Below are 8,324 nucleotides of genomic sequence, written 5' to 3' on the forward strand. Positions count from 1 at the left end.
TGGCAAGAATCCTGAGATGGATGTGTTCAAAGTGAGGCAGGCAGAGTATTTTGAGGAGGATTAGTGACAATATGCCTTTTACTGTGCTAATTAAGTTAAACATTCATTGTTTATTTTGATGTCACCTCGTATCTAAGCATTATGTTCTTTTCCAGAGATTTCTCTTGCCTTCCTGGTGCTAAACTGGACTGGAATTGGATTGGGATTCAGACCTTTTCCGTGGCTGCCTTTTACGTGGAAAGCGAAAGCTTATTTTTTTCTCCAAAGTCATTACTTGAGAAACAGGACAAGTTGTGGCTAGTACTCAAAAATTGAGCCATTAACTGTTCTGTCAGCCGCTGATTTCATAAACACAGGGACAACACATACAGGACTAGCAAGCCAGTCAGCAAGTGTCATGCTGAGATGATCCATCGCCTTACTGATCATCACTTGTTTATATATTAAAAGAAGCCATATCAGTAGTGACTGACAAGGCACAATGCATAGAACTCTCTTGAAATTCCATTCCAGGAACAATGCGAAAATTAGGATCTTGAGGTATCAGGGCACAGTGGTTGGTATTTATTTGCACACATGTTGGGCAATCCATATACAGAAATGTTTAAAATGTGGCTGAAATGTCATTATCTTCAGTGTTTTCACCAATAACCCACAAACATCTCAAAGTCAGAGCAACTCAGAAATGCTGTAATGGGTGGGAATATGTCTGTTAGTCCTTAGGGCCAAAGAATGCATAAAACAGGTACAGTGTTTGTGACTCAGTGTTTCAACATTCTTTCAAAGAAGTTTCAGTAAATGTGATGTTATTCCTATGTGGAAGTTGTCAATAAGTCAGTGCCAGAGTAGAACCCATAGTGGGCTTGTGTCTTGTCTCAGTTTTTGATCCTAGTTATCTCAAAGGCCATTTTGGAAACAGTAGGTACCGTTCGTGCTGTTCACTGTCCTTATATAATGGGTGTCACGATTCCCACCTGAAATTCAGACAGTCCTTTGCTCTTCAATTCACTGATATCACAGGCAAATGCGGTACTGCACCTAAGGTCTTCATCTTCATTATGAGGCTTTTCAACTTGTGGACTGATCAGCAGTTCCAAAAGCCAAAATGCCCTTCAGAAATTTGTAAGATAATGTTATCAAGAAAATCTTATAGGAATGGTGAAGACTAAAATGAGTAACAGACATTTTTCTAGGTACCACTAAATCAAATTTCATTAACTTTTAATCTTAACGGGTGCAGGTAAAAAGAAAAGCAAAGTTTTTTTCATAGGATCATTTCAAGTCAGTCAGTAACTCATTTCAGAAGATATGATAGCCCCATATTAAGTCAGACTGCTTGAGTAACAAACATATTGTGTTAAGGCTTAATTTTCACTACTCCAAAGGTCTTTCAAAGGTTTCAAAGTACTGCTTGAGTAACAAACATATTGTGTTAAGGCTTAATTTTCACTACTCCAAAGGTCTTTCAAAATGTGTTTGTGACTAAAGGTGACCACTCAGCCCTTTTCAGTGGGATGGGTTCTCTTGGTAGCACATCTTTCTGAAAGATAACTATGAGCGGGAGAAAAATCCACATGAGCCCTTAATGAAGCGTACTACATAGGAGCTGTAGAGGTCAGAAGTACATCTGGAGGAATGAAAATTTGTCGTTCAGTTAGAAGTTCATAGCAGAGTTGGGCAAAAGAAGTTCCACGCAAGGGTTTTGTTTTCTTAAGCCCCAGATCAAACTACCCTAGCATCTGTCCTAACTCCCAGAATTACCGCGAGCCTAGGCTTCAGAGCAGTTCTGTGGAGCATTATATCAGTATCATCATCTCTCTTCGGGACAAAACAATATGCTCATCATTGACTAAGCCCTGGTACACTCCATCTGAATGGGTTTACCAGACACATTACCGAGTTTTATAAAGACTGTGTGAAAGTTCACCGGAGTCCTGGTAAAGTTTATGCATCACACTGATATTGTTTAATTTGCTACCTACAGAAAAGTCTCTTTTATCTCAACTTTCATCTATCAGGATGGGCTAGAATTAGGTGTCCAAGCCAAACACTGTTTCTCTTCAATGACTTATGTGATGTGGGGCTCACACACCTTTTTGTTTTAAGGAACTGATATAATTGCTCTTGCAAAAATGACCCATTGTGGAGGCATTGGACCATTAATGCACCAAATATAAAGGGAGAGCTGATGTCATGCAAGTGTGGAGCTGCTCCTTGCTCATTCTTAGTTTATTTCTCTAAAGAGCCACAGCAGTAACACTTGCTGGGGTCCACTGCATAGAAGTGAGCATAAAATGAAGGTCTTGAAGTCAGAGGTAAATTCTGATGTTCTAGGGAACATCACAGTGAATGCAATGAATAATAACACATTATATATCTCAAATTGGAAGAGAAGAATTTCTATTCATCATCAAGAAATGACAAAAGTTTAAGGCGGTGGATATGTTGATTACTTTCAGGGGATCACTACCCAATATACACATGAATCAAAAATCACATCGCAGGGCCAGGGATTTGGCTCAGTGGTTCCGCCGCCTGCCTCACAAGCCACAATCCCCAGTACACCCCCCGCCCAAAAAAAAGAAAGAAAAAAATTATACCTCATCAATATATGTACAGACATTTTTCAATTTTAAAAGAATAGGGCAACCTCAACTATGAGTTTGGTATCGAAATAATTCTGATTTGAAATAAAGAAACGATTTTACTAGAATTTTTTAAGGAGAGGGCCTCACACAGAGCTCAGTGGTAGAGTATGTGCCTGGCATGTGTGAGGCCCCTGGTTCAATCCCCAGTGCCAAGTAAGTAAGTAAATAAATGAAACTCTAGATCTAAGAATTAGGTATCAAGCTGAGTGCAGATATACTCATTTCAATGCATCTTGAGCAACCCATATATAGGAAGTTCAAAGCTGAGACCAATATTCCGTTGCTTTTATATTGTGAGTCCTTATCAATGACCCACATACGTCCTGAAAATGGAGAAATATAAAATTCTTCATAGTAGAAATGAATCTGTGAGCTCCTCTAATTCCTGTAATTACACAAGAATATCACAGCTTTGAAACAGCTATTATAATTCAGAAATATCTGAACAATGACAGCTCAGAGAAAAGTGACATTGTTCTCATGAGGATACTATCAAGTAAGTAAATCATAAATTACAGAGACAAATATAGAGAACACCGAAATGAGTAATTCCTCCTCTATGTTGTGCCCCATAAATGTGTATTATGTATATTTATTTTGTTAAGTCTTAGATTTAAAACAAGAACTTGCAATAGGACACATGTTGTGCATGGGGAAACTACAAATCACAGCAGTGTCATCGAGAACAGTCATATCACCCATCACATATCTGTGTTACACTCCAAATAACGGACTCACATGGTAACAGGGAACCGATAGATATCAGTTTGCTTATCGACTTGTTCAAGTTTTATTGCCAAGTATATGATTGAATCTTAAATTTCCACCCTAGTGAAAATATCACCAAGCATAGGGCCTCATACAATAATAAAAAATATGGGGCCTTCTCTTTAGAGAATTTTTTGTGATATATTTCACAAATGGAATATTTTCATCAGTAACCCTTGGCTGAATTTTCACATTATCTATGCCAGCGAAACTGGCATCATTCATGATTACTGCTGATTTCAGTGAATCTGTTGATGCCCCACAGAACTCTGGATCTAGAAATCAAGTAACCATATGCTTATTCCGTTTCCTGAATTGAGAACATATGCAAACTAACGTCAACCTTCTGAGAGCAATTTTAACAGGCTGTCATATTTACCCCATCACCCATAAACATCATCACAATAACCTGAAAATACGTGTTACCAATGAATTCTCTACTTGTGTGTATAGACCAAAGTCAGTATCTCCCCAAAGATCTGGTTCCATTGAATCATAAAACTTTCAACTTTGAGTTAAAAATTTAATGGAAAGGGGGAGTTTTCCAATGACCATCAGTAGGAAAGGCACTCACTGAGAAGAATAAGTCGGTCACTCACTAATATTTTGTTCAAATAGTGAAGGTAAATTTAAAAGCTAGTCTTTTCTTTATCATCAAAGGCAGCCACTCAATTCTAAGTCATATTATGGTACACTTATTTTCAGCCACACATTCTGAGAAAAATGAAAGGGTGTTAAGAAAGATACTAAAACATAGGTTAAAAAAAATCAGAAAGTTTTACAAGCAGATAAGCTAGACGTGGGTGAAACAAGGTAACCAACAGTGTTTCCGTTCCAAAGCTCACTCATTCGCGGATTGCACCTCTCCCTTGCTTCAGCACAGCCCTACTGAGCATGACCGGCGTGTCATACATCTTCCGTCTAAGCCACTGCACACCCTCACACACCCACTGGCCGCGAAGGCTCTGACCAGGAATATTATCTTTAAACTCTGGGTAGCGTACTGACTCGGGCGGCAGGCAGATCCAGCGCTGAACTGCTGGATAGAACTCACGTGTCCAAGTTCATGACGCTGAGCTGTTGCCTCCTCCGCGGTTTCTACCTGGGTGAGAAATGCACCACTGAAAGGTGCGTTGCTTCCACGGGGGATCCCATACTTTGCAAACTAAACATAAATTATTTCCCCAAAGGCTCTGATACAAGGTTTCCTCCCTCTCAAGAATCTATTCCTGTTTTTTGTTGTTTTGGTGCTGGGGATTGAACTTGGGTCCTTGTGCTTGTGAGGCAGGCAGCGGAACCACTGAGCTAAATCCCTGGCCCTCAAGCATCTGTTCCTATCTTTCACATATAAACCAATGGCTCTCTTTGGCCCAATATTGTCTATATTTTCAAAGAAGCCAGATGAGGGAAAAACTGGCATCTTTTAGGGTGTTGAAGGAAAAAGTGATCAAGATACAAAGCAAAATACTAATTCAGGAAGATAGCTGGTTTTATTATTGAGTAAAGCAATTATGCTGATTGTATGCTGGGGTCAACAAGTTGCTACAAAGATGTAGAGGATTTTCAACATATTCACTTAAAATTAAAGCTACAATTGCTACATATCTCCCCATTTAGAAGGAACATTCAGCATGCAGCTCATTTGTGCCTGTTTATGGGGAGCATCCTCTGAATTGTTTCTTAATTCCCTGTCAGACTTTGGTTTTTACTGTGACATTTTTTGATCATTTTTTTAGCCTTACACTTATGCTTCATTCTTCATAATTCCTTATCAGCCCTACTGTTTGTTTGGGAAAGTATATTTAGAATATGTGATTAGCCACATCCTCAACTATAAGGTTAGAACAAGCTCAGTATTCCCCCATAATCATTTTCCCCTTGGGTCCTATTTTATGGTGTTAGATTTTTAAAACAAGATTCTGTGACTCTTCTTGGTGAACCTCTTAACTTTATGTGTATCCAGTGATTTCAAAGCAGTGTGCATCCTAAAGTGGTGAATGACATCGTGACGGGGAAGAGTTTCAAAATTTAAAATATAAACTTGATGTGACTAACCTTTGAAAACATCAGGCCACTGTTACATAGTAAGGCATATTCTTGATTGGCTCCATACAAGAACACTGCTCCCTCACACCAAAGCTTTTCAAATTGCTATTTTTAGCAGCTTGTTTTTTGAAGTGTTTTATAACATAGACTTAATTTTTAACTCTTAGTTTGTTTTTCCCCCAGGTTGTGCATGATACAAAAATCAAGATGTGGTGCTTAGTAGTCTAGAGATATACAGTGGGCCCTTCAATTACGACCAGCCTGACACACGACCAACTTGGGTTCCGTAGTTTTACCTTATGAACAACATCTTGAGTTACCACCCGAGTGCTGGCCGCTTGGGCTTCCAGATGGTCTCAGATACAGATTTAACCCTTAAGGGTTCTGGAAGGAACACAACAACATCCTCTCATGTGTGGGGTTCACTGAGAGATCTGGGGCCAGCATCTCTCTAAGGACGCTGAGATCTGCCTGTGTACAGGAGAGAGACTTTGAAGGCCGTGTACTGGAGCCTGAGCCTTCATTGACCAACATGAGTTACAACCAGCCCTCATGAACAGACTAAGCTGGTAAGTCAAGACTCCGCTGTAATTTGAATTTTGTATTGCATGATCCAGTATAATTCTTGTGAAGATCTATGAATTATAGAACATCTTACTCCTACAGTGCAACTAGGACTGGTAGAAACCATTCATCTTCCCAAGTAATGTTTCCTATTAAGAAGCTGAGGCAGGAGGATCACAAGTTTCAGCCCAGCCTTGGTGATCTGCTCAGCTCAGCAAGGCCAGCTCTCAAAACTAAAATATTTACAAAGGGCCAGGATGTAACTGAATGTAGAGTCTCTGGGTTCAATCCCCAATTATGCCCCAAATCCCATCAATTCAATTATTTGCTATTGAAGCTTAGTTATGAAGCATTTGTCGGAAAGTAAATAGAAAACTGTTAAACTGTAAAGTACAACTGCAAGATGAAAATGGATTCAGTTTTAATCTTAGGGACAAACCCATCCGTCTGGCCACTTCTGGCATCTGTTAAGAACATTTGGATTACCGTGAGCTATCTCTCCTTGATGACACACTTGCTCGTCTAATATATTTATTTCATGTATGTATAACACCAGCATACTTCAGGGAATTAGTTTTATTTATTTAAAGTTTCAGAAATTTCAATCTGCAGTGCCAAATTTCAGCTTTTTTAAAAAAATAACAGGATCATAGATAGTAATATACCCAGTACCTTGTTTCCCTAAGTGAGTGCAAACTTTTACTACTAAATGTATGTGGTAGTTGTTGAATAACTAATGGTTTACTTTCACCTTTTAAAAGAGTTTATGAAAATTCTTTGGTTTTTTTTTTTGCAACAAAATTTTATTCCAAGACGTCCAATATCAAATTCTTCCCAATTTCATTCTAATTTTCTCTATCATTATACCTTTCTTCTATTAAGCTTTGAGTCTATCCTATTGATATCTAAATTGCATGTTTCCACAATTTCTCAAAAGCACTTAGCCTGTCAGTATTTTTATGAGTTGGCAATTACAGCCCTAGTTTTATTCTCCTCAACATGGTATTTAAAAATCTCTTTTATTTTTAGTTACCAGGGATCGAACTCGGGAACTTTCGATTGTGAGGCAGGTAGCAGAACCACTGGGCTAAATCCCCATCTCTAAACATTGATTTTAATTTGAGCATAGCACCCCGTTTAGTCACTGTGTCATTTAGTAACTTTTTTGGTACCGGAGATGGAACTCAGGTCCTTGAGCTTGCGAGGCAGGCAGTGGAACCACTGAGCCAAATCCCCAGCCCTAGTAACTTTTTAAAATGGTAAAGCCATTTTGGTAAAGGTAAAGCTGTTTTGGTAAAGGTAAAGCTATTGTGAAAGTAGAGTTGAATTTATTCACATTAGCTATAGTGATACTACACGATACAGGCTGTCTCGTTATCTTAGCATGAGGCTGGGAGCCTGCCAGGTTTTAACAGGGTGGGTGCATTTGTGTAGCATGGTACTGCGGGAATTTTGAAGGAAGCACCCTCATCATGTGGGCTGAGATACTTTCTCCTTATCTGCACGCTTGCTTCGGTTTTATTAATCTTGTCCCCAGTGGCTACATAAGATAAAGAATAGCTGAAGATTTGCAACATTGTTCATCATCTTTGAATGTAATTATAGTTGGCTTAATTCCTTCCAATTGCCTTCCTACCAGTGTGTTCAATTACACAAAGTATGTGACGTGAGAGAAAATGACTTTATCTGCGTGGTATCGATCTATCAGTGGGACGATTTGAAATTTTTCATTTCTTCTATGTTGAAGCATCCAGTTGGGGACTCTGAGGATTATGCAGAGAAAGGGGTTTCTTAAGCCCTCATGTCATATTCAGGATAATTTGTAACCGATACAAAATTCCTTGAGGTTGAGATACTAATTTTTAAAAGAAGGATAAATGCTTAAGCTCAGCTGATAAAAATAATTATCAAAGTGATAATGGCAAGAAATTAGGGCTGGGTTATGGCTCAGTGGTAGAACATTTGCCCAGCAGGTTCAAGGCTGTGGGTTCAACCACAGCACCACAGAAAGAAAGCAAAAAAGATAATTAAGAAGAAAGTAGCAAAACATTACATTTCCCCTGCTGTTTGTCCATGAGCAAAACTTTACAGGTTGCATATTGCTGTAGATTACTATCCAGAGCATCTAACCTGACGGTCAGATAGCCCACTTCATTGTAAGGGTTGGTGTCATGTGTGGGGCTTGTATACATCTGGATTTCCTCTTCCCTGTGATGGCAATATGAGTTACGAACCACACGTGACAGGGTTCTGTCTGGTGTATTCAGTCAGTCTGCCATTGGAGCACTTTGAAACAGA

The 8,324-nt window shown here is 39.0% G+C and overlaps 1 non-coding gene across 1 annotated transcript; it reads right to left on the minus strand.

The window, feature by feature from the left end:
* Nucleotides 1–1,770: 1,770 nt before the first annotated feature.
* On the minus strand, nucleotides 1,771–1,852 carry LOC117285267. The gene has a single exon (XR_004516248.1). It is a non-coding gene; the product is annotated as a small nucleolar RNA SNORD115 (small nucleolar RNA).
* Between the last annotated feature and the right edge of the window lie 6,472 nt (nucleotides 1,853–8,324).

The sequence above is a fragment of the Fukomys damarensis genome, unplaced genomic scaffold (genome assembly GCF_012274545.1).
Source record: "Fukomys damarensis isolate Sample0158 unplaced genomic scaffold, DMR_v1.0_HiC HiC_scaffold_7, whole genome shotgun sequence".
Taxonomy (NCBI): domain Eukaryota; kingdom Metazoa; phylum Chordata; class Mammalia; order Rodentia; family Bathyergidae; genus Fukomys; species Fukomys damarensis.